The sequence below is a fragment of the Dasypus novemcinctus genome, chromosome 6 (genome assembly GCF_030445035.2).
Source record: "Dasypus novemcinctus isolate mDasNov1 chromosome 6, mDasNov1.1.hap2, whole genome shotgun sequence".
Classification (NCBI taxonomy): Eukaryota; Metazoa; Chordata; class Mammalia; order Cingulata; family Dasypodidae; genus Dasypus; species Dasypus novemcinctus.
Genome location: NC_080678.1, coordinates 135,499,446 through 135,525,914, shown reverse-complemented (window position 1 = coordinate 135,525,914; position 26,469 = coordinate 135,499,446). Strand labels below are relative to the sequence as shown.

Below are 26,469 nucleotides of genomic sequence, written 5' to 3'. Positions count from 1 at the left end.
AAGTGTGTGCACTGCTCAGGATGCAGGGCAGAACACGTTTCCAGCCATGAGAGAACGGAGGTGATTTGCCGGGTCCCTTACGATCAAGAGTTGAGAGGTGTGTGGAGGGGCCTTTGTCGCATGCAGCCTGATGCAGCCTCTCCTGACACCCACCCAGAAGGGCACAAATCTCCTCTGCCCTGGGCCCAGGGCCCCCTCCTTTCCTTGGGCCACACCCAGTGGTGGGAACATGTCTCTCTTCTCCAGGAGCCTGCGCGGAAGCCCCTGAGGGCAGGGACCCTCTTCCCTCTCCCCCAGGGGGCCACTGCTGAAGCCTCGTGCCCTGGGTTTAGGAGGACGTGCACTTTTCTTATGCTGATGACAAAGCCATACATATTCACCAGAGAAAGTGTGGGAAACAGCCAACAGGGATAAATGAAGAGAAGAGGCATCAAAAGAGAGCAGGAGAGAGACGAGGCCCCCCTAACCTGAGAGTGCTTGTGTTCACCTGCTGTGTGAGTCCATGCACATGTGTACATGTGACATGGAACATATATGCTTCCCAGCACTTCTACACACATGTTATGCAGACATACACACACATGCTAGATGCAGACATGCAGACACACTCACCACACACATACACGCACAAACACGTGCATACATGCAGAGGCACACAAACATGCATATGCAGACAGAAACACACGTACACAGGGCTACATGCACACACAGACACATCGCACACGTGTGCACACACACACTCAGATGGGCTGTGTTTTAATCGCTGTCTGTGGCCCACGGCCGGCGTTCCTCCCACGTGGCGTCCATGGAAACCTCTCTGTCACCTATTTTCTCCTTTTCCTCCCGTGACCTTGGCCTTTACCCTGCCTTGAGTTCAGTGTTACCTTAAAAGTTACTTTGCGTTTGGTGACTACATTTTGGAGCACTGCTGCTCCGCATGGATAATAGTTTAAGCTGTAGTTTACCCTCTCCCCCAGTCCACCCAGTGGGTTATGGCAGCTCTTCTCTCAACATCCACTCAAAAAATAAGTGATATGCTAAGGAAAAACAGAAATATCATTTCTTTTTTCTTTAGAAGGCTTTTACAGTTCTTCAATTCTGAAAACGATGTATTTGTTTTAAGTACCTTTATTAAAAATAATTAAAACTAAAATGTAAAAAATTAAAAAGAAAAGTTACTTTGCAGATTTCACCGGTGAAGATGGATGGCTCCGAGCTTTAAGGCTCTCTGAGCTCTTCCTGCAGCAGGGTGGCCTGTCGGGGGAGTGCAGGATGCTGTCTCTCTGTGGGCCTGCCCTGTTCCTGGCCATCTTTGGAGTGCTGTTGGGGGTGGGTGTTGGGCATTTGTCCTGGGCCATGGAGCTTGCTGAGACCCGCCTGTGCTTTCCTTGGGCTCTTCCATGGTTTCCATCCACTTCACCCCTGCTCCTCCCCCAGGGCCCCTGCTCCCCCTCCCCCTCCCCCCTCCCACCTCCTCCCTGGCCTCAGCCCACCCACCACCACGCTCAGCCCGCCCAGGTGTCCTAGGCCTCCCCAGCTCCCGTGGCCCTTGGGACACCAGCTCTGCCCCCACACACCCCTTCTCTTTGTGCCTGTCCCCCATTCTCCCATCTCTCACCATGTGTGCCTTCCCCCTCCCCAGCTCCCTGCACCTCTCATGCATCACCCTGCTTCACCCCCACCTTCAGTGCAGCCCTCATCTGCCTGGCCCTGTGTGTTTGCCACCTCGCCCTCGTCCACGCCCTTGGCTCCCTCCATCCTGCGCTGTGCTGCACCTCCTGAGCATCACTTCCTGCAGTCTCTGGGCCAGCCGACAGCAGTGCCCGTTTCTGAGTCCCTGCACTCCCACGCAGGCAGAAGATCTGAGCTTGGCCTTGTTTAGGGGTCTGGCGGAAGCCTTCGGTGGGCCCTGCCTGCCCGACACCCCCCGGGCGCAGCTGCCCCCTGCTCAGCCGAGCCCTGCACCCCAGTCTTTTCTCACGCTCCTGCTGGCCTGCCTTGGGGCACTGATCATGGAGGGCGGCTCAGGAGGGGTTCGGGGTGACCGGCATCCCCTCGACCTGCAGAAGGCAGACCCCGGATGGCCGAGCTCCTGAGTGCCTGAGTGAAGAGGCGACTCACCTGTGCAGCCCCTCTGGTGCAGGTGCAGCCATGACTCGCAGCTGATGGCCGAGGACACTGCATTTTCAGTTACGGCCACTGTCCCTCAGCCAGGCCACCCCTGGACCTGCCCTTTGGTGGTGCCTGGCTCCTGGAGACAAAGCGGGATTACAACCCTCCTCTGGTGTTTACGTGGGCAGGGAGGCGGGTCCCAGGCCGGGCCGGGTGGGCAGGGGCAAGGCAGAGCCTCCTGCTGCTGCAGGGCTCCTCCGGGAACACTTGCCCCCTGGGCAGGCAGGAAGAACCGGCTCTGTGGGCAAGCACTTTGGGAAGGCCCCTCTGGACAGGGCTGCCGCTCCAGGGTGCCAGGCATGCAGCTGAGGGCGGGCTTGCTTCCCTTAGTTCTCACAGCACTGGAGCGCTGCTGGGCCCCCGGGCACACTGCCATGCGAGGGAAGTCCCGTGGCGGGGAACCAGAGCCCCCAGCGGCACCAGCCTCACTCCATCCCAGAAGCTCCGGGGTGTCGGGGCACCCTGAGTCACACCGCTGAGCCGCAGGGCCCCCGCTGTTTTGCCGGCCACCTCGAGCAGGTCCGTGCTGCTTCTAGGCCTTGCTCTGTGGGACAGGCAGAGGCTGTGCCCAGAGTGCACGGGGCTATGGGAATTGGGTGTGGCCCCACCTTAGGGCAGTGCTCAGGGCCCCTCCTGGGGGTCTAGAAGAACCCAGGGGGCAGGTGCAGAGGGTGGGCGTGGGGCCAGGCCTGGGGCCGGGCAGAGCAGGAGCCCCCCACACGCTCGAAGGCGGTGGAAGGACAGTGGACTGGCCGTCCTGCTGGGTGCACGTCCTCAGCCTGACCCCAGCTCCTAGGAGGATTTGGGACATCAGCTGGGGCTCTGCACAGCCCTGTGCCTCGGTTTCCCTCCCTGTAACATGGAGAAGGGGACATGTCAGACTCCACGGCCCGTCGCTCCCTCCTGCCCACCTCAGGCCCGAGCCATTGCTGCAAGCCCTCTCCATGGCCAAGGCACTGTCCTCAGCCCTCACCTCCCCCTGGGGAGGGGGCACCCTCTACCCATCTCATGACAGTGGCAGGAGAACCGCGCCCCCAAATCCACCTTGTGGGGAAGAAAGCGTCTTCAACTCCTGGTGCTGCCACGACCAAGCGCCACAGGCTGGGGCTTAAATGACAGAAGAGGATTCCCGCAGGCCCCGAGTCCAGAATCCAGGCCTGGCCGGGCTCCCTCTGGGGCCTGCAGGGGAGATTTCCCATGCCCCTCTGCCGGCTTCTGGTGGGGGCAGGCTGCCAAGCCAGGGCATCCCACCTTGGCTGCCCCATAGCCTTCTCCACTCTGTCTCTCTGTGTGTCTCCTCCTCCTTTTTTTTTGAGGTACCGGGGATCAAACCCAGGGCCTCATACATGGGAGGCAGGTGCTCAACCACCGAGCCACATCCAGTCCTCTCTCCTTGTAAGGACACTGGTTGTACTGGATTAGAGCCCATCCCAAGGGCTGTCAGAGGTTCAGAGGTTAGGAATCGCGCAAGTGCTTTTGGGAGCTGCCGTTCAACCCATAACAGAACATTTTTTTTTTTTAAAGATTTATTTTTTATTTATTCAATTCCCCTCCCCTCCCCCGGTTGTCTGTTCTCTGTGTCTATTTGCTGCATCTTGTTTCTTTGTCCGCTGATGCGCTTCTGTTGTCATCAGCTGCACGGGAAGTGTGGGCGGCACCATTCCTGGGCAGGCTGCACTCTTTCGTGCTGGGCGGCTCTCCCTACGGGTGCACTCATTGCACATGGGGCTCCCTATGCGGGGGACACCCCTGTGTGGCAGGGCACTTCCTGTGTGCATCAGCACTGCAGGGCCACCTCCACACCGGTCACGGAGGCCCGGGGTTTGAACCACGGACCTCCCATGCGGCAGACGGACGCCCTAACCACTGGGCCAAAGTCCGTTTCCCCCACAACAGAACATTGAGTCCCATTTTATGATGGGGAGACTGAGGCTCCCAGAGGCCAGCCACAGCGGTCTGCCTCCCAAATCAAGAGCTCAGACTCGGCCAGGGGTGGCTGACCGGAAGTCTCATGTCCTTTTAATGGCACCCTCTGGCCCAGAGACAAAATCACCCTGGGCACAGAGTGGCCTCCGTGGGCCCCCAAGGTGGAGGCTGCCCAGCCCAAGTCCCGTGGCTTCCGGAAGGCCCAGCCTCAGGGCCATGCCCTGGCACTCCTGCCTACACATGCCAGGACTGCTGCAGCCCCTGGAGCTCCGGCCTCAGAGCTCGGGGGCCGGGTCCTGTGTCAGACTTCCCCAGTGGAGCCCTCCGGCCCAGACGGGTCCCATGGAGGGGTGTGCTCCGTGGACAGCAGGCGGGCCCTCATCACGGACCCAGGAAGCTCCTGTGGGCACCCCGTGAATGTCCACCCCACCCTGCGGTCCCAGCTCCGGGGGGCACCCTCCCCTCCTGCAGCATCACACAGTTGCCGTGGTGAACGAGGGCCTTCCAGGTGGGCCTGGGGACCCACAGCGCCCGCTGGGCAGTGCAGGACACTGGACAAGGTCTCTTGGCAGTCGGCAGGTGGAAGGAGGGTGCCTGGGTGTCCCCTGGGGGCAGGTGTCCAAAGGGGCCATGTCTCTGGAAGGCGGCAGCTGCCTGAAGCTGCAGTGGGTGCCGAGCCCGCGCTGCCCCATCTCGGGGCGCTCCGGGGCGAGGGTGCTCCGTGCAGCCCCTGAGATTGGCTGGTGGCCCCTGGGTCCCGCCCCCACCTGTGGGGCATGCCTTCACACCCACAGTCACCCACCCAGGGGGCTGGGTCCTGGGGAAAGGCCCAGCGCCCGAGGCCCTGCCGGCAGCGTCTTCCTCCCTCTTTGCTGTGGGGAGAAGCTGTGGCCTGAGGTTGGGGCTCACACGGAGAGGCAGGGGCGGTCACCCCTCGGGCTGAAGTGTGGTTTGCTGGCCTGGCGAGGGGAGCCGCCGCGGTAGGCCTAATTCCGCTGCCCCCATAATAGGGTGGTTGGTCGGGCCCACCGCCACCCCTGAAGGAAGCTCGGCATGGGCGCAGAGTGCCCTCGGGTCTCCCCTTCTCAGCAGCCATGCTTCCACGGCCGCCCCTCCTCCCGGATGGCGCCACACGATGCCTGTGGGGCGGCACCCTTCCTCTTCCTTCTCCCTGCGCAGGCGCAGGGTGGAAAATTCCAGTCTGCCCTTTTCCCCTCCCCCAACAGCAGCAACAGCCAGGCGTGGGCGGGAAACTCCAGTCTGCCCTCCACCCCAGCAACAGCAGCCACCAATCCCTAAACCCTGCCCCTTCCCCCAGCAACAGCGACAGCCAATCCCTAACCACCACCCCTCCCCCATCCAGTACCACCCACTGACCTTTCTCCGGCAACCAATCAGAACAGGGCATGGCTTCGACCAATCAGCCTTCCCCAGCCCCTGTAAAACTGTTGCCTCTCCCTCAATAAAGTGGACTTGCGTGTTTACCTTGTCTCCTCGGTAGTTCTTCTGCCGTGCGCCCTCCAGTCCTGAGAGCCCCCGACAAGGGCCTGGCCTCCCTTGTCCCCAGTTCGTCGCCTGCTTCTCCGGGCGGCCCCTTCGTCGCCAGCTTCGCCGGGCAACCCCGTCAGCCGAACCGCGCAACCCCTTTTGAGACCAATCCCTCGTCTGCTGCCGGTCCGACCCTTCGTCCCAAGCGGGACCGACCCCTTGTCCGCAGCCAGACCCCACCTCTACCGACCGAGCAAGCCGCCACAGGCAGGGACCCCACAGCAGCGGGGTGCACGGAGCCCCTGGGCACAGCGGGGCCCAGAAGGGCTTGGTGGAGTGAGGGGGCACCGGGGCGGTTTCTAGGACTCACTAAGTGTTTCATTCGTTTTGTTCCTGCTATGCCAGCGCCCCGAGAGCTGGGCACTGCCCCTGTGTCGGGCAGGAGTGGATGGCTCAGAGCGCCCGCCCTGCCCGCTGTGGGCTGTGGGGCGATCGGCAGGAGCGCAGCTTGGCGGGATGGGGAGGGGGTATCCCTGCAGGAATGGGGAGCTGGACCGCGGCGTGCACGATGGCATGCGGCCCTCAGAGAGCTCCTGTCCCTCTGTCCTCAGGGAGCTGACTCCTCTTCGACTCGGTTTCTCCAGGGGCTGCACCACCTGCTCCTGCCTGGGGGTGGTGGACGCTGGCCGACCGGTGGTCCCACGGCCTGGCCCCATCCTTGAGCCTGCACCCGAGGGCACCGGCCTCCTGCCTCTGCAAGGTCCTGCCGAGCCCTGGCCACCTCCTTGCCTGCGCCACCATGGGGGTCCTTGGGGACCTTGGCAGCACTTGGGGACCCTAGGGACTGGCTTCCTCTGCTCTGCGAGGTCCGTGAGCCTATCCCCTGCCCTTAGGTCACCTGCATCTTCCAGAACCGCTGGGATACCTCTCACCCCTTACTGCCCCCCCCGGCGGCCTTTGACCCTGCTTCTGGGGGAGCAGAGCTGTGAGGCCATGTTTACCCACAGCCTGCCTTTTCCCTGGGGGGCTGAGAGAGAGGCCGAGGCCCCCGATGTCCCCCAAATGCTCCTCCCCCCGTGCCAGCTGTCTTGTCTAGGGTGCAGCCAGTAGCAGGCCTGGAAGGGCCCTGGGGCATGCGCGCTGCCCTTGCCCTGCCCCAGCCTTGCTTTTTCTACCTGACACCTTGATTGTTGCACGTGGGTTTGAAGTATAAGATGCATGAGTCCTTGGTGATGTACCAGGCGGGGAAAGCATCTGTGCAAGCAGCCTGGGTTCCAGAAACCAGCCCCTGCCGGGCACCCCAGTCCCCACGAGCCCCCACCCACCTAGTCCCTGGCCCCAGGGGTCAGCCCTCCTGCCCTCCAGCCTCGCAGGCGCCCCTTGCTGTGCGCGGCCGTCCCCCTTCCCGCACGCGGCTGCCCCGTCCGCGGTGTTGACCGTGGACGGTCACAGCGCACTCAGCCGGCCTGCCAGGACCGGCCCGTCTTGGCTGGGAGAGGGCGGTTGGCCCCGGGCTGGGCCAAGCAGGTTCCTAAAGAAATGTCTTTCTGTGGTCTGTTGGCCATTTCAGAACTTTGGAAATGTTATAGTCAATTCACTAGAAAGTGATTGGAAAAAAAACCCAGAGCTGTTGAGTGCATTTGTAGCACCAGGCCAAAGCATCTTACAAGCTCTAGTGTTGATTGATTAATCATCAAAGTTGTTTAAAAATATTTAAATTTTTAGATGTATTGATATTTAAAAAGATAACAAAACAAGAGATCCATTTGGGGAAATTTTGCCTCCAAAGTATTTTTTTTAATAGTTCAGATACTTAAAGGAAAAGTACTCTGAAAAATTCATTATGAGTGACAGATAAGTGAGACATTATTTCCTCTAGTTCTAGAGACTGGGAATCATTTGTCTCTTAGGACCTTCCCATTACTTTTTTTTTTTTAAGATTTATTTTTTTATTTTATTTCTCTCCCCTTCCTGCTCCCTCCTCCCCCCTCCCAGTTGTCTACTCTCTGTCCATTCGCTGTGTGTTCTTCTGTGTCCACTTGCATTATCTGGCGGCGGTGGGAAACTGCATCTCTTTTTTGTTGTGTCATCTTCCTGCCTCAGCTCTTCATGTGTGCGGTGCCACTCCTGGGCAGGCTGCATTTTTTTTGCATTGGGCAGTTCTCCTTACAGGGTGCATTCCTTGCATGTGGGCTCCCCTACATGGGGGACACCCCTGCGTGGCACGGCACTCCTTGCATGCATCAGCACTGCATGTGGGCCAGCTCACCACATAGGTCAGGAGGCCCTGGGTTTGAACCTTGGACCTCTCAGGTGGTAGGCAGATGCTCCAGCAGTTGAGCCAGATCTGCTTCCCTCATTACTTTCTGGAGAATGTACAGAAGCCCCTAGCTCTTGGGCTTCTGAAGGTTCAAGCTGGAGCCTGGAGAAGGACTGAGGGTCATGGCTCTTGGTTATATGTGAATGCAAAGCGCCAAGGCTTCTGGAGTAGACACAAAAAGTCAGAAAATAAAGCCTTGCAGACAAATTACTAAGTGTTGGGATGGTTTCAAACCCAGAAAACTGGACTTAAACAACCCTTGGTATAATCTTCGTCCTCTCTTCTAAGAGGCCCTGACAGTTCACATCCAGCTAGGTGATGTCTCCATTGAATGGCATGAGTGCTGGCCACAAAGAAGAAGAAACATTCCCAGGAGCGTTCCCAAGGTGAAGGAGACCAGAGCCCTTGTTTCCTGGCACCCTGACCTTATTTTTATACAGAATGCCCACCTGCTGCTTAAAAACATCTTGTTTCACATCTCTCACAGGGTCAGAAGAGAAATCCCAAGGGCCATCAGAATGAAAGAGCATTGATCAGTCTCATGAGATGCAGGGCCTGGCCTGGGAGTTCCCGAGGAGGCCCTCCCAGGCTGACCTACAAGAAGAGATGCTCAGCAGCCCGGATGCCAGAATGGGGCCTGCAGGTAGGGCCAGCATCTCTTCTGTCTGGGATTCAATGTGTAAAGTGGGCAGAGCAGGGGATTTGTGCCCCTGAACTTGGGCTCCTGTGGCTGTGATTAAGCTGAGCCTTCCATTGAAAAATTGTGATAGCCTGCTTTTAGGAACAGTCCATTTTAATCCATGATGTCTTGTTGGAAGCCATTCTTGGAAAGGAGACTGAAATATCTTCACTTCAGCTGCATAGCTATATATGTATTTTTTCTTTGTCTTTATTTTTTTTAATGTTACATTTAAAAATTTTTGAGGTCCCCTATACCCCCCACCCCCCTCACCCCACTCCTCCCATAACAACAAGCTCCTCCATCATCATGGGACATTAATTGCACTTGGTGGCTACATCTCTGAGCATAGCTAGATATTAACAGCATCCTCAAACCATGAAACAACCTTTTCTAGTGTGGACCCACCGAGCCACATGTACCAAGTAAAATCTCAGCTCTGCTGGTTCTGTGTGTATAACAAGGCAATAGCTGAGTATGCTTGAGTGGGTTTTGTGCCATTGCTGAGATCTGTTTCTTCTATTGCATGTTTGCTTTGGAGGGGACAGCTTCTGACAGAAGTGAAATCATCACCAAAAGAACAGGGCATAAGGTGGGACAGAACTTGTTAGCAGTCAGCCTCATCAGGTTAACTGTGATTTCGAGGCTAGGAGAAGTCCAAAACCACGGTGTCAACAAGGAGATGCTTTCTCCCTTAAGGCTGTGGCATTCCGGGCTCACTCCTAGCTATCGTTGGGCCTTGTTTTTCCTGTCACATGGTGATGGACTCTCCTTTCTCTTCTGGATTCCCTTGATTTCCCTTGCTGGGATTTTGATAGGAAAAGTTGTAAACCAATAAATCATTTTGGGGAGAAATTCCCATCTACGAACACAGCATGTCTCTTCATTTACTGAGATCTTCTTGGATTTCTTTCATAAGCTTTTTGTAGCTTCCAGCATGCAAGTCCCATCTATATTTTATTAGATTTACATCTAAGTTTTTAGTTTTTCTGAGCAATTGAAAATGGTTTTGTATTTTTAGTTTAGATTTACACATACTTTATTGCTAATAGAAATACAATTGGTTTCTGTACATTGATGTTGACACCTTAGTTCCCTAGGGCTGCCTAACTTAAGTATCACAAAATGGGTGGTGCTGCTGAAGTGAGCACCAAAATAGGTGGCTTAAAACAACAGGAATTTCTGGTCCCACAGTCTGGAGGCTTGAAGTCCAAACCCAGGTGCTGCTGGCAGAGCCAGGCTCCCCTGAAGTCGGTAGGGTTCTGCCCGGCTGGTGGCATAACTCCATCCCTGCCTCCGTCACATGGCTCTCTTCTCTCTGTCAGAGCCTGATCCAGATTGGTCTCATCTTAAGAAATCATATCTTCAAAATCCTGTATCCAAATAGGGTCACGTTCATGAGACTGGGGGTTGGGATATGAATATGTCCTTTTGGAGGACACAACTCAATCTGTAACAGTTGATCTTGTATCCAGTGACCTTGCTTAACTTATTTGTTCCAGGGGGTTTTTGTAGTTTCTTTGGGATTTTCTATGTAGCACAAGGGGCTCTCTAACGTCTTCTGTTCCAATCTGCCTTTTCATTCCTTTACTTGCCTAATTTGGCTGACAGGGACTTCCAGTACAATGTTGAATAAGAGTGGTGAAGTGGACAGCCTTCCCTTATTCCCAACCTGGGGGGAAGCATGCAGTTTTTCACCATTAACTATGTTAGATGCTCTTTATCAAGCTATCAAGTCGAGGTGGTCCCTCTAATCCTAACTCATTTGGGGTTATCATGAAAGCTTGTTGGATTTTGTCAGATGTCTTTTCAGTGTCAACTGATATGATTATATGATTTCTCCTTTTTAGCCTGTTGATCCTCTAGATTACATTGATTATTTAAAAAATTTTTTTTTAATTTATTCATTCCCTGTCCCCCCCTCCCATTGTTTGCACTCACTGTCTGCTGCTGTCCGCTCTCTATATCCATTTGCTGTGTGCTCTGTGTCTGCTCATCTTCTTTAGGAAGCATTGGGAACTGGTTCTGTGACCTCTGATGTGGGAGGGAGGTGCTCAAACACTTGAGCCACCTCAGCTCTCTGCTTTTCTTATGTCTTTCCTCTTTGTGTCTCCTGCGTTGCGTCATCTTGTTGAGTCAGCTCGCCACACCTGTCCATTGCTCCAGCTCACTGTCTTGCTGGTCTTCTCCAGGAGGCACCGGGAACCTAACCCAGGACCTCCTATGTGGTAGGCAGGAGCTCAATCACTTGAGCCACATCTGCTTCCCTACATTGATTTTCTTTTTAAGGTTTATTTTTTATTTATTTTTCTCCCCTTCCCCGCTCCCCCCTAGTTGTCTGCTCTCTCTGTCCATTCGCTCTGTGTTCTTCTGTATCTGCCTGTGTCAACGGCACCCGGAATCAGTGTCTTGTTTTTGTTGTGTCATCTTGGTGCATCAGCTTTCCGTGCATGCAGCACCATTCCTGGGCAGGCTGCACTTTTTTCACGCTTGGTGACTCTCCTTACGGGGTGCACTCCTTGCATGTGGGGCACCCCTATGTGGGGGTGCCCCTGTGTGGCACGGCATTCCTTGTGCACAGCAGCACTGTGCATGGGCCAGCTCCATACAGGTCAGGAAGCCCTGAGGATTGAACCCTGGACCTCCATATGGTAGACCGACGCTCTATCAGTTGAGCCACATCTGCTTCCCTCTATTGGGAATTGTTTCCTCCTTTTTTCCATTTTCTGGAGTAGATTGCATAAAATTAATTTGAATTGTTTTTTAAATATTTGGTGTAATTCTCTAGTGAAACCGTCTGGGTCTGGAGATTTTTGGGGGAGTTTTTAAAATTACAAGTAAATTTGTTAGTAACTAGAGGGCTATTTAAATGATCTATCACATGTTGGTTATAGTAGCTTTTTTTTTAAGATTTATTTATTTATTTCTCTCCCCTCCCCCCCCACCCCCACCCTGGTTGTCTGTTCTCTGTGTCTATTTGCTGCATGTTCTTCTGTGTCTGCTTCTGTTGTTGTCAGCGGCATGGGAATCTGTGTTTCTTTTTGTTGCATCATCTTGTTGTGTCAGCTCTCCGTGTGTACGGCACCATTCCTGGGCAGGCTGCACTTTCGCACTGGGCGGCTGTCCTCACAGGGTGCACTCCTTGTGCATGGGGCTCCCCTATGCAGGGGACACCCCTGCGTGGCACGGCACTCCTTGCGCGCATCAGCACTGCGCATGGGCCAGCTCCACACGGGTCAAGGAGTCCCAGGGTTTGAACCGCCATCTTCCCATGTGGTAGATGGACACCCTATCCACTGGGCCAAGTCCGCTTCCCATATAGTAGCTTTTGAAGTGTTGGTAAATTTCACCAGAATTGTCTAATTATGTAGAAATTTTCATAGTTTTCCCATATTACCCCTTGAAGTCTTTTCCCAAAATTGGAAAATTTTCTGCTATTATTTCTGCTATTATTTTCTAGCCCCATGTTCTTCCTCCTTCCCTTCTGGGACTCTGATGACATGAATGTTAGATGTTTTGTTGTAGTTATACAATTCTTTAAGTCTCTGTTCATTTTTCCTTTCTATTTTTGCTGTTCAGATTGGGTAATTTTATTTTTCTATTTTTCACTGATTTTTTTTTTTCCTCCAGCCTCCATCCTGTTTTTAAGCTCATCCAGAGACATTTTTTATTTCGGGAAAATTTTCAGTCCTAGAATTTCTGCTCAATACTTCCTAAAATCTTGTATCTTTGCTGCGGTGATCAATTTTTTTTTCATTTGTTTCAAGCATGTTTATAATTGCATTGTTCATTAAAGCATTTTTATTATGGCTGCTTTTAGAATCCTCAGGTATTCTAATATCTTGGTGTTGATGACTGTTGATTTTCTTTTCTCATTTAAGTTTTCCTTCTTCTTGGTATGATGAGTGATTTTCATCTCAACTTTCTAGTTTTCTTTTCTAAACATTTGATTTGGGTCTTTTTGTATTTTCCAAGCCTGTATTTAACTTTCTGAGTATATAGAATATAGTTGTAATAACTGTCTTTATAAGTCTTTTTCTGCTAATTCTAGCACCTGCATCTGTCTGGATCTGTTTTGATTCATTCATTATTCCCCTCACTAAAGGTTATGTTTTCTTGTCAGTTTGCATGCTTTGTAATCCTTTGTTGGATGCTAGACATTGTGAATTTTACTTTGTTAGATGCTGGATATTTTTGTATTACAAAAAATCTTCTTGAGCTTTATTTTGGGATATAGGTTAAGTTACTTAAAAATGGTTTTGTCCTCTTCGGTCTTCCTAGTCTTTGTATGATTTCTTAGGGAAGTCCAGTGCATTGCTCAGGTGAAAGTTATTTTCCCCCACCTCTGAGGCAAGCTCTTCCTGCAAACCCTACCCAGTGGCCTATGAATTATGAAGTTCTCCCACTGCAGGCACTGTTCCAGGTCCTCCAAGAGTCCTGGGCATTGCTTCCTCCAATCCTTTTGGATGGGTCTTTGCCTGAGCCTGAGTAATTTCCTGATCAGTACCGTACTAAATGAATATTCAAGGGGACCCGCTACAGATCTCTGGGGACTCCTCTCTGTGCAACACTCTCCCCTTTGATACTTTATCCTATGAACACTGGGTAGCTGTATTGATCTCCCCACACTCTCAATTCCATCTCCTTAACCCAGGGAGTCCTCCAGGCTCCATCTTAACTGTCTACCCTGGTACCACAGGCTAAAATCTCTCTCCAGGAAGTATGCTGGGCCAGTTGTAGGGCTCATCTTATTTGTTTCCCATCTATCAGTGCTATCACTATCCTTTGTTGCCTGAAAACTGTTGTTTCATGTTTTGTCAATTTTGCAACTATTTCAGGTGGGTAGGTTAACCTGGGCCCTGAAACTCCATCTTGCCCAGAAGTGGAAGACTTCCATATTTGTTTTAATATAAATACATTCTTTATTTAGCTATTACATATATTTTTTTAATTTGAGCCTCAGTTGTATAGATAGTGGTCAGGAAATTTTTTTCCTTAATTTTAAAATACTTATGGTCATTTTGTTGTATTTATGTTCTTAGTTCCATTAATTCCTGTATCTTACTTCCATTCCCTGAACTCATATAGGCAGCAATTCTAATGTGTATTGTGGGTATCCTTTTATTTATATGCGAACTTGTAAAATGTATAATTTTTTTAAAAACATACTTTTAGTTTTACTTCAGCCATGTTAGGTTATTCGTGAGCTGTGAATACTGGCCATGCTACTTAGTAATAAGCCCATCAGTTCTACAAACTACATTGTAAGCTTGATCTCCAGTTATAATTTTTTTTAAGATTTATTTTATTTCTCTCCCCTTCCCCTCCGTTGTCTGCTCTCTGTGTCCATTTGCTGTGTGTTCTTCTGTGTCCACTTGCATCTTGTCATGTGGCACTGGGAAACTGTCACTTTTTTTGTTGTATCATCTTGCTGCGTCAACTCTCTGGGGCCACTCCTGAGTGGGCTATGCTTTTTTTACGTGGAGTGGCTCTCCTTGAGGGATGCAGTCCTTGCGCATGGGGCACTCCTATGCGGGGGACACCCCTGCTTGGCATGGCACTCCTTGCGTGTGACAGCACTGCACATGGGCCAGCTGACCACATGAGTCAGGAGGCCCCGAGTATCAAACCCTGGACCCTCCATATGGTAGGCAGATGCTCTATCAGTTGAGCTACAATTGCTTCCCATCTAGTTATAATTTTTTATGACCACTTATTTGTAATGAACATAACCAAGATTCTACTGGTGATTTTTTGTTCTTTTGTCACTTATGTTGCTCTATGTGTATTCATTCCATTCAGACTCCTTCTAATTGATTCTTTCTCTGTCTACCACTTTTAATTGATGCTCTTTTATCTGCCTCCGCCTTTCACTTGTGAGAATTCCTCTTGGGCACATTCACAGGAGCAGGATTACTAGGTCCCATATTACACACATGCCTGCTCTACCTTCTATTTGATAGTTTCCATGTGGAAATTATTTGCAATCTTAGTTTTGGAATTTTATTTAAAAAAATCTATATTTTAGACTTGTCAATATCTTTTTTTTACATTTATGGCATCACTGTTGTTAATGCCATGTCTTCCTTTTAGAATCAGGTTTTTAAAAAATTTTATTGGTTTAAAAATGTATAGTAGAGAATATGACAATTTAAAGTCATTATAAACTTAGAGCACATTTTAATGATTCTAAATGATTTATTTTGGTGATCCTAAGTGCAAAAACCTGAGAGTTAACAGTTTTCATGTTGGCTGCCCAATCTATCCAGCCTTAAAATCCAATAATGTTTAAAAGTGTGCAAATGCTATGAAGGTGGAAAGACAGATTCCCATTTACCAAAAAGAAAATTAAGGCACAGGCGAGACTCAAGATCATAGCACTTGATCAGTGGCACAACTACATTTATAAACACTCTTCGTATACAGGACAGGAATTCCTGTTGGCAGATTTTCTTTCTTAACTGCATTTATATATGATCCAAGCATTACAAAACAAATATGAATTCTTGAAGTCTGGAAAACAGGCTCCCAACTATAAGAATGATGAAGAAAATTCACAGTGTAACCTGGAATGGAGAGGGTGTCGATGCTAGGTGTATTAGTCAGCCAAAGGGGTGCTGATGCAAAATACCAGAAACAGGTTTTATAAAGTATTTATCTGGGGTAGGAGCTTACAGATACCAGGCCATAAAGCGTAAGTTACTTCCCTCACCAAAGTCTACTGTCACGTGTTGGAGCAAGATGGCTGCCACGTCTGCAAGGGTCCAGGCTTCCTGGGTTCCTCTGGCTCAGCTCCTGTTTGCTCCACAAGGACAGCTGTAGATTATAAGGCTCTCTAGGCTTTGCCTCCCTCCACAAGGACAGCTGTAGACTATCAGGCAAACAGCTCTGTCTCTTTCCCTGGGGCTCCAACTTAAGACTTCAGCATCAAACTCCAGCATCAAAATCCCAACATTAAGAAACCCCCAACTCTGTTCTTTGCCATGCCTTTTATCTCAATGTCCTAATCACAACTCAGTTATGCACAGGTACAGATCAGAATGCAAACATAATCCAATACCTATTTTTGGAATTCTTAACTATATCAAACTGCTACACTAGGAAAGGGGAAAAATGATTTGAAAGATCATAATATGGCAAAGTTCTGCCAAACATAACCTAAACTAGAAGAAAGAAAGGTGGCCTATGCTGTAAAGCCGATATTCAGACAAAGGGGGAGAGAAAGGTGTTAAAATAGGATAGGAACTTATTTATCTCAGTATCTCCCCAGTGTTTGGCACACATCTCCATATGAGTAATCCTCTTATTACTTGAGGTAGAAAAATATTGGAAGTGAACTGAGTTTACGTTAAAAAAAAAAAAGAAACAACAAGCCCTATTTTTAATGCTATCCATAACATTCACATTATCTGGAGGAATCCCTTTCAGTAAAGTAATTAGATGCCATTTTATTCCGACATTTACAGGTTTTGATATTAAGTAGTATCTTATAACTGAAGGAACAAAGCCAAGTTTAAAAACAAAAAACAAAAACCCACCGAAGTTCACAGCAGGTCTGTGACACACCATGCCTAAGGACCGTGCTTCCCTCGTCAGGGCCTAGCAGGCTCCTCCTGGGGGTCCTGCCTCCCGCCTGGCTCGGGGCAGCGCTCCTCCTGCCCAGGGCCGGCCGGCGCCCTAGGGGCCGCGATCGCAGCTGGCCTCCCCGCGGCTGACAGCCGCTCAGGGCCCAGGTGGCCTGCCTTTCCTCTTTAACTCTAAAGGACCTAGCGCTCAGAGGGAACGCAGGTTACACAGCACGTCTGACTCGTCTCCAGCAGTTCATTTTACCTAAGGTGAGAAAACGTTTCCAGTTTTTTTTTACACTTTTAAAATGAAAGTTAATAGAGCACAAAGAACGTTACATTAAAAAACATACAAAAAACATGAGGTTCCATATACCCCACTCCCCACCCCCACCCCACCATGTCTGTAAATTGTATTTTTTTAAAGATACACACATCACAAAAAAATGTTACATTGAGAAATATAAGAGCGAGGAGCGTGTTAAAGGGCCAAGGCCCTTCGTGGCTAACCGCGCCGGGCGCTAAACTTGCTTTCCCCACTGGAGGGGCCGCCCACGCGGCGCTGCCTGGGGCTGGCTGCGCGCCTCCTCCCCGGGGGCGGCTGGCGGCGGCGGCACGGTGGCGTCGCGGGACCCGGAGCGGGTTAGTGCGGGCGCGCGCCGAGCGCGCGGCCCCGCCCTACCGGGTGCGCGTGCGCGCCGGGCCCGCGGCCGCCCCGGCCAGGCTGGGAGAAGGGCGAGTCTGGGGTAGGGCCGGGTTCGCGGAGGCGGCTCTTCAGCGGGACCGCGGGGAAGGGGTCCGGCAGTGGGAACAGGCAGGCGCGAAGTGGGAGGTGCGTGGGGAGGTGGGAAGGGAGCCCGGGCCCTGGAGGGTGGGCAGCAGGGGGGCGGGGACGGCGCAGGCCCTGAGGGCTTGTTCTTCGCGCACCCACCGGGCTTCCCGGCCTGGGGGTAGAGGAATAAAAAAAATGTTCTGTATCGCCCCCACCCCACTGTATTCCCCTCACCCCACTCCTCCCGCACCAACAACCTCCCTCATCATTGTGGCACACTCATCGCACACCGCCAACACATTTTGCGTTTGGGGCACTGCTGCGCACCATAGATAATAGTTTACCCTGTAGTTCACCCTCTCTCCCAGTCCATCCAGTAGGTTATGGCAGGATATAAAATCTAGCATCTGACCCTGCCATATCATTCAGAACAACTCCAAGTCCTGAAAATGCCCCCACATCACATCTCTTCTTTTATCTCCCTGCCCTCAGCAACTACTGTGGCCACTTTCTCCACATCAATAAGTTGGCAGTTCTTCCAATCAAATATCCTCTCAACCTATTTTTGTTCCCATTTTCCCCCAGGAAGAATTAGTCGACCAGGAAGAATTAGCAGTTATCTAGGTGAGTTCCTCTTTCTAACCTCATTTTTCCAGAATTACATTTATTTCATTAAAATATCCTTGGGGTGCAGATGTGGCTGAAGCAGTTGCGTGTCTGGCTCCCACATGCGTTCACGCGGGTGCCTCCTAAAGGAGAGAAAGGGAGCAGACAACTACCGTGAACAGTGAGCAGACCGAGGAGAGGCCACGGGGGACGGGGACGTGGAATATCCTCCCGTATTTACAAGTAACAGTCCCCCGAAGGCAACAAAACGTGCTTCTTAATAATACAAAAACAAATCTTTATGATATTAGATTAGGTAAAAATAAATATTCTTGTAGCTGAATTTCATTTTTAAGAACCTGACCATGAATTTGAGACTAAACTTCCACTTGAAAGACCTCCAAGAAAAAACTCATGAATCAAATGAAGGAAAATAGCTATTCAAAGGAACGTCTTTTTGTGCTTGTTTTGCCTCCGTTTCTGCCATGCAGATTGCTGGAGTCTTGCTACCCACATCTAAGAGATGAGGTGAGTGGACAGGGTGCAGCTCGGTGCTGAGCGTGCTTCACACATATGAGGCCCTGGGTTCAACCCCCACCTCCTAGGAAAAAAAAAAAGAGATGAGGTGAAACTTGAGCCGCAAGCTGGCTGGCGCGCGCACAGAACAGACGCCAGTGCGTCCCACTGGGGCACGGCCACGAGTAAGATCCAGCTGTGCCATCACCCAGTACTTCCCATCGGGTGAATGGGACCCAAGAAGGTCCCTCTCCTGTGAAACAGCCCAGGCTCCTAACCATTCTGCAGTGTCTCTATCAAACACTTGGGTTCTTTATTTCCTAGGTCATTTGTAAAGATCTCCTGTGCCCTCCACATATAATTCTGCAGGGTTGTCAAGTAGCAGGGGATTCAGACTCAAACCAGTGCCCCCACCCCTTCTTTTTTTGAGACCCCGGAGCCGGGGATTGAGCCTCGGACCTTGAACAACCACCACCACCCCCACCCCCACCCTAGCCACACGGGCTCTTCTGAGTTGTTTCCCTCGTTGGTTTGCTCCTTTTGTTCTTAGAGGCACCGGGGCCTGAACCGCACCTTCCAGGTGGGAAGCAGGCGCGCCACCGTTTGCGCCACCTCCTCCCCCCAGGGCCCTTTTGCCCGGCGTGCCCGACACCTGAACAAAATCACCAAAGGAATCGTACTTTAACAGCGCGGCCGGAGGGGCCTTCCACCAGCCGTGATCCAGACGGAACGCCCACGTGGGGCGCCAGCCGGAGTGTCCAGGCTCGGGAGTGTCCAGGCCTCCGCGGGCACGAACGCCCCCGGGCGCTGGCCAGTGTGCCCCGGGCCGGCCGGGGAGGGAGCCAGCTGCGGCACCAACCCGGCTCCGGCGAAGGCTCAGTGCTCAGGCCAGCCCCCGCCCTGCGGCCAGGGAGGCTTTCAGTTCCACAGGGAGTGTTAGGAGCAAGGCTCGGTAAATCGTAGGGTCGCAGCACCGCGGCGGCAGGGCGGGCGGCGCCACGAGGCCGGGAGCGCCAGGAAGCCCCGCCACCGCGCACGCTCCGGGCCTCCCGCGGGGCTGGCGGGGCGCGCGGGGCCGCGGGGCGCGGGGGCTGGCGGGGCGCGGGGGCAGAGGGGCGCGTGGGGTGGCCGGGCGCTGGGCGGCGGGGGCGCGTGGGCTGGCGGGGCGCGGGGGCTGGCGGGGTGCGGGGCTGGTAGGGGCAGGAGGGCGCGCGGGGCGGCAGGGAGCCTGGCAACGCCCACTCAGCCCGTGCTGCCCCCAACCTCGAGCGCCTTTAGAATCAGTTTTCGGTTTTGGTACTTTACATCATCTAATGATTCTTTCAAGTAGTGCTCATGGGTTGAAATAAATCTGCGTTTATAGGCCTTATACTTTTTTTTTTTCTCCTAATTGAGAATTTTAGGATCAAAATTACATTCCCTTAGCAGATGGAAGCCATTGCTCTCTTGGATTCCCGGAAACATTGTTGCTGCCTTATTTTGGTTCCTTTCTATTTTATTGTTGTTTTTTTTTTTATCAGAAAGTTATATCCATTTACAGTTTGAGAATAGGTCGAAATCGTGGTTCCTTTCTAGAGCTGGCCAAAAGTCCTGTTGTAGTCGTCATTCATTTTCACCTTAACCAAAATTTCTTATAAGGGTAAAGCAGGTGGTTGCTCCTGTCCACAAGGCACATTATTTTATTGGTTCTGTTAATTATGACATGATAAAAAGTCCTAGACTGTAGGTAAAAATTGTGAAAAGGTTTGATCAAGGTGAAATTCAACTTCCATCACCAATTATATTCTGTGAAAATATTCCTCCTAACATAAAATATGGAAGCAAGTATTATTAACTGCAAGAGTTTTATTATACTTAACAATTATAATTAAGACTATCACAGAAGAATAAAATTATCAAAAAAGTTTTTCATGATAATATATGGAATGAATATAAACCTAACAAGAAAGTACCCTTGTCTTAACCTGACTTGTATATTCCTACTATGTTCAATAGTCTCCTGTTTTAATATAATAGTACATATAATGCAGGGATCATATTTTTTCTCCAGTTTGGAGAAATTATCTTACTATTAAAGTACTGCCCCCAGTGCATTCTCTTTTCTCTTCTTCTAAAACATTTAGTAGTTGGCCACTAGAAACCTAGCTCAGTCCCTTAAAACTATAACTCATGCTTACTCTTCTTTGGCACTGCATTCTGGAACATTGACCAGATCTTCCAGCTCACTGTCTTATGCTTCAAATTTTCTTCCTCTTTGCTATTTCATTAACATTGTCTAAATATTTTTTTTTTGTATTTTGACCTTTTTAACATCTCAGACTCCTAATTTTTTTTTTTTTTTTAGTTAACTGGGCTGGGGATTGATAACCTCATAATGTGGGAAGCCAGTGCTCAACCACTAATCTACACCAGCTCCCCAGAGGTTTTTTTTCCCTCTTCCATTTGTTTGCTTTTTGTTACTGTTTTAGGAGGTACTGGGGATCCAGCCTGGGCAGGCGCTCAAGCACTTGAGCCACATCCGCTCCCCCTAATTCGTTCTTTTTCATAATAGGCATTTCTCCTTTTATAGATGTCTTATCTCTCATTTCTTTGGCTATGTCAGGTAAACATCTTTCAAAATCCCCATTTTTCTGTACTGGCTAGGTGTTTTCGGTGTTAACTCTTGTCCTTCTGATTGGCAGCCACCCTTTGGGGTGCAGGTTTTCCTTGGATGTTGTGCTTGCGTTTCTTGACTGGAAAGTCCTGCCAATGACTCCAAGTCCTCTATTTACCTGCTACCTCAAAAGAAAAAAAGAAAAAAGAAAGAAAGAAAATTGGTGCACTGATGGCCTTCATCTACTAAATTATTTTTATTTTTAATTTTCAAATTTACTTTTGAGGTACTGGGGCTGGGGTTTAAACCTGGGACCTCATATGTAGGAAGCCAGCACTCAACCACTGAGCCACATTGGCTCCCCGAATTATTTTTAATCAATTTTATTGATACATATTCATAAAGCATACAATCTATCCAAAATGTATAGTCAGTGGTATTTCTTGTGATCACAGAGTTGTGCATTCATCACTTCAATCAATATTAGAGCGTTTTCATTATTCCAATAATAATAATAAACAAAAAACAGACAAACCAAAAAACGCTACCCCTTAATCTCTCTTTCCATCCCCTGCCGTACATAGCTGCTATTCTGTTTCCATCTCTCTAATTTATTTGTATTTATATTTTGTATAGATGGAGTCAAACAATTTGTAGTACCTTTTTTTTCTTTTTACCCTTAATGGAAGATTTTTAATAGATTACTACACACTATTTTATTTCTTTATTCCCCCTTATTGTTTACGCTCACTGTCTGCTTCTGTGTCTCTTTGCTGTGTGCTCTTTGTCTCCTCCTCTTCTCTTTAGGAGGCACCAGAACCGAACTTGGCATCTCCCACGTGGGACAGAGGCACTCAGTTGTTGGAACCATCTTGCTTCCCTGGTTTGTGGTGTCTCTCATTGTCTTTCCTCTTTGTGTCTCATTGTTGCGTCATCTTGTTGCATCAGCTCACTGTGCCTGCCCATCACACCAGCTCACCTTTTTCAGGAGGCACCACAAACCAAACTTGGGACTTCCCATGTGGTAGGTGGGAGCCCAATCACTTGAGTCACATCCACTTCCCCTATTAACATTTTGCATCCTTTTTTTTTTTTTCTTTTTTACCTTTAATGGAAAATTTTAAGTATATTAGTATACACTATTGTCCATAGTTTGCTTGGTTGTATTTTTGTCTAGTAACGTCTTTTTTTTTTTTTAAGATTTATTTATTTTTTATTTATTTCTCTCCCCTCCCACTCCCCACCCCGGTTGTCTGTTCTCTGTGTCTATTTTGCTGTGTGGTCTTCTTTGTCTGCTTCTGTTGTCAGTGGCACAGGAATCTGTGTTTCTTGTTGTTGCGTCATCCTGTTGTGTCAGCTCTCTGTGTGTGTGGCACCATTCCTGGGCAGGCTGTACTTTCTTTCACGCTGGGTGGCTCTCCTTTGGGGTGCACTCCTTGTATGTGGGGCTCCCCTACGTGGGGGACACCCCTGCATGGCAGGGCACTCTGTGCACATCAGCACTGAACGTGGGCCAGCTCCACATGGGTCAAGAAGGCCTGGGGTTTGAGCCGAGGACCTCCCATGTGGTAGATGGATGCCCTAAACACTGGGGAAAGTCCACTGCCTCTATTAACATCTTGTAATATTAATATATATTTGTTCTGTTTCAAGGAAAAATAGTGATATATACGCAATGTTAACCCATACTCCTATTTCACATGAGGTTTTGCTACGCAACACAGTCCTGTGTTACTTTTTTTAGCTTTCTTTCTAGTAATATGACCTTAGACTTTCTCTTTCAACCACTATCATACCCATATTAACACCGCTAGTTACACAAATGCTATGATGTGCTTTCACCATTTCTGTGCATTTCCAAAGATTTACAAAAAACCTTTTTAGCAATTCTGTGCAGATTAAACCTCAACTTTCATTCTCTAACCTCATTCTCTTTTCTGGTGACCTATATTCTAATTATTAACTCCATGAGTTTGCAATCATTACCTGGGTTGTTGAATAGCAGGATGGGACATTCAGTGGGGTGTGGGGTGCCAGGGGGCAGTGCAATGGCATGGGACTCCCAAGGTGCCTGGCTGCTGGGGGAGAGGGGGCCACTGCCGCTGCCTCATTGGCCACCCTCAGCCTGCGAGTGAGCAGACAGCTGCCTCTCCAGGCTCAGGGAGGAGGGAGCCTCAGGGCTCGGACCACCCATGGAGCTTCTCGCAGCTTTTCAACTGTCATCTCCTACAGCGTTCTGGGTGATGGGTCTAAACCTGTGGTCATCCTGTCTTTGAATTCTTCAAAATTTTATGTCCATTGAGGGTGACCTTTCTCATTTTCCAGCTATGATACCCATTTATAGTTTTAAAGTATCTTTTGTCATTTCTATGAATTTTTGTCAGAGAGGGCACTGCAGTATGTGCTCTGAAAGCCACTCTTATTCTGTTTAAGTGTGCACATCTATGAGAAGTGTTAGGTAGTGCTTGGGGGTGGGTAAGAATGGTTGTACAAGTTTTGGAATCAGGGAGATCTGGAATTAAATCTCAGCTCTAAAATGTCTTTTTTTTTAAGATTTATTTTCATTTATTTATTTCTCTCTCCATCGCATTCTTTGCGCTCGCCGTCTGCTCTCTGTGTCTATTCACTGTGTACTTGTCTTCTTAGGAGGTATGGGGAACAGAACCTGGGACCTCTGGTGTGTTTGGTGGTTGCCCAACTTCTTGAGCCACATCTGCTTCCCTAAAATGTCTTCTTTAAGGCCTTTGTTTAATATCAATCAAACTTACCTTCCCTATCTGTAAATGAGGAAAATAGTGTTTATTATTTCTTCTTTAATTATTAAATCGAAAAGTTTGTAAAGTAGTTTTCTCTTTCTTTTCAGCCACAGTAACCTGCACACTGAGCTGGTTGACGCCTGCCCTGTCAAGTCTCCATGATGCTGGGTCCCAAGGGAGGCGAAGGATTCGTGGTCAAGCTCCGTGGCTTGCCCTGGCCTTGCTCTATTGAGGATGTGCAGAATTTCCTCTCCAACTGCAAAATTCAAGATGGAGCGTCAGCCTTTCATTTCATCTGCACCAGGGAAGGCAGATGGAGTGGTGAGGCTTTTGTTGAACTCACATCAGAAGATTATACCAAGTGGCCCTGAAAAAAGGACAGAGAAACCAGAGGACAGAGATGTACTGACATATTCAAGTCTTAAACAGAACCAAAATGGGTGCTGAAGTACAGTGCCACATTTAGTACTAGTTAAGACAGTTCAAGTTGATACAGCTTATTTTCTAGGAAAACCCTTCTTTTGTCTATGCAAGGAACAGTAAGTGGTTATTTTTTTATTTTTTTAAAAAAATTTATGTATTTTTAAAGATACATAGATTACACAAAATATTATTTTTTACAGAAGTCTGTACTTTATGCAGTTACTCACAGTTACTATGCTATCATAACTGAAATTTCAGTTGTGCTGTTGGGAGACTGATATTTAATTGATGCCTTCTCTGATGTGGGAGTCCACTCTAGCAGGCTCCTTCAAGCATTCTGTCAACCCTGGATGTTGACTTGCCACCTGTTAGCTATAACTTGGATATTTAAATTTCTTAGTGCTTTGAGACTGTGTATTTTTTTGTATAAAGAAAGCAATTTTTTATTCAATATACTTCTCCTAAGATTGAAAAAAAAACCCAAAATCCTGGGAAAGCAAGGATTGCCTCTGTAATATAGCGCTGTCACATTTTATGGATTAAATCAGGATTCACTCAAATTTAAAATAATAGGAATAAATATTTGAAAGTTGTAGGTAGTTCTCTTAATCTTTTAAAAATTGTCAGGAATCAGAATTTCAAAAAACTCTTGAATAGTAAAATGGGGACTATGTTGTTACTATATTTGGTCCCTTTAACTAGCACTCAAAACTTCAGTTCATTGCTTGCCTGTATCCTGTAAATGTTTAGTATGGCTTTGACAATTCTGTGACTGATCTGATGACTTGTGTTGCTATTTACTACTCAGTGTTGTTATAATTCAGAATCTTTTAAAGGTATCCATTGTTATGATTTGTTGGAAGAAAATATTTCTCTTTCAATAAAATTCTTATTTATTATGAAAACTAAAAAATAATTGAGAATCATTTTTGAAAACCGAGCTCACCCAAGTATTCATTTAGTAGTGATGTTAATGATGATTTTGTAAAATGTGAAAATTGATAACTCTGGAATAGATTTTGATTTTTAATAAAATTTGATTTTGTGTATGGTGCTGTTAAAATGATAGTCAACTGGGAAATGCTGGGGAAATAAAAAGCAGATTAAAACAAATTTCTTTAGAACATTTGTAGATTTATGTTCTTTGAGGGTGCAGCCTCTCTACATTATTCCCAATAGGAAAATTAGTAAGTACATAGGGAGTGACTCTTGCCATGTCTTCAGTTACACATTCCGTACTTTGCTGCTGTATATTGTAACATGGGTTTTGTTGTTGTTTTTTCATTTGGGTTTTAGACTTTAGAATATGCATGTAATTTTCACAAGAATGGGAGCATGCCTTATTTATTTATGTGTAATATTCTACATGATCCAGTGAAACTGAGTCTTTTAAAAATTAATTAAAAAATTTTTTTCTGAATCATAAAGTGAAACAGTGTTTATAGATCTTTGGACAATTATGCTTGTATATAATCTTAGAAATGGACTTGGCAGGTTAAGTCCATTTATATTTTGATACCCAGTAGCCTCCCAACATTGCAGATGGTTATGGCCAGGAATAGTTGCCCAAACCTATACCAACCATAGATAATGATTATTCTTTTTAAACTTTTCTAATAAGTCAAAATGGTATTTCTGTGGCTTTTTTACATTTGCATTTACTTTTCAATAATGAAATTTATCAGTCATTAACTTTATTGTTTCTGCCTTGAATATTAGGCACATTCCACCTAAATACTAATATTTTACATTATTCACTTTAAGAACAGTAATTTACTTAAAAACTTCAAAAACTGAACTGATATAAAATTCTTTTTTATAATGGATGAGGTACAGGTACAATCTTATTCCAGATGGCTTGTTGTCCTAACAAGATTAATTGAAGATTAAATTCTTTCCCCATAGCTTTGAAATACATTTATCAAGTAAGAAATTCCAGTGTTCTTCGTTCTGGTACTTTTCTTCTATGGAAGCACTACCAAACAGGTTGGAATCTTACAGTAGTATATTTACATACCTCCATATCATTGTATACATCATTCATATCTCACCGTTATTTTACATTTTTTTCTTCTGATGAAGATTATAATTGTTCTATTTAATAATTTCACTAAAGTTGCTTTTAAAAATTTTGCCATTATATTTGGAAACTGAAATTTAAAATACAGTGAAATTTATAATCACTCAAATAAGATGAACTACATAGGTATAAACCTAAGGTGTAAACAAAACAAACCTTAGGTGTAAACAAAACAAACATACCCCAGGACTTTTATGCTGAAAACTACAAAACAGTGATTGAAAGATATCATAGTAAAGATGTCAATTTTCTTCAAACTGATATACAGTTTAATACTGTTCTCATAAGTCTGGCAAGAGATTTTGTAGCCATCAACAAGATTATTCTGAAGTTTATATGAAACACAAAGAAATTAGAATAGCTAAAATAATTTTGAAAAAAGAATAAAGTAGGAAGAATCACTTTACTCAATTTCAAGACTTATTACATAGTTATAATAATAAAAACTGTGATTTTGGCAAAGGGAGAGATATATTGATCAATGGACAGAATAGAGAACCCAGAAAGAACCCCCATAAAAAAAGTGCAAACGCATGGAAGGATAGGATTTTATCATGGTGCTGGAGCAATTGG

General features: G+C 48.0%; 1 long non-coding RNA gene across 2 annotated transcripts in view; it reads left to right on the top strand.

The window, feature by feature from the left end:
- LOC131278851 (uncharacterized) overlaps positions 1–24,929 on the top strand; it is a 56,455-nt gene extending 31,526 nt beyond the window's left edge. For both annotated transcript variants that reach the window (XR_009186306.2, XR_009186305.2), the window contains exons 2-4: positions 8,394–8,549; positions 17,508–17,546; positions 23,501–24,929. This is a non-coding gene — a long non-coding RNA (uncharacterized lncRNA). The remainder of the gene's footprint in view (positions 1–8,393; positions 8,550–17,507; positions 17,547–23,500) is intronic.
- Positions 24,930–26,469: the final 1,540 nt, after the last annotated feature.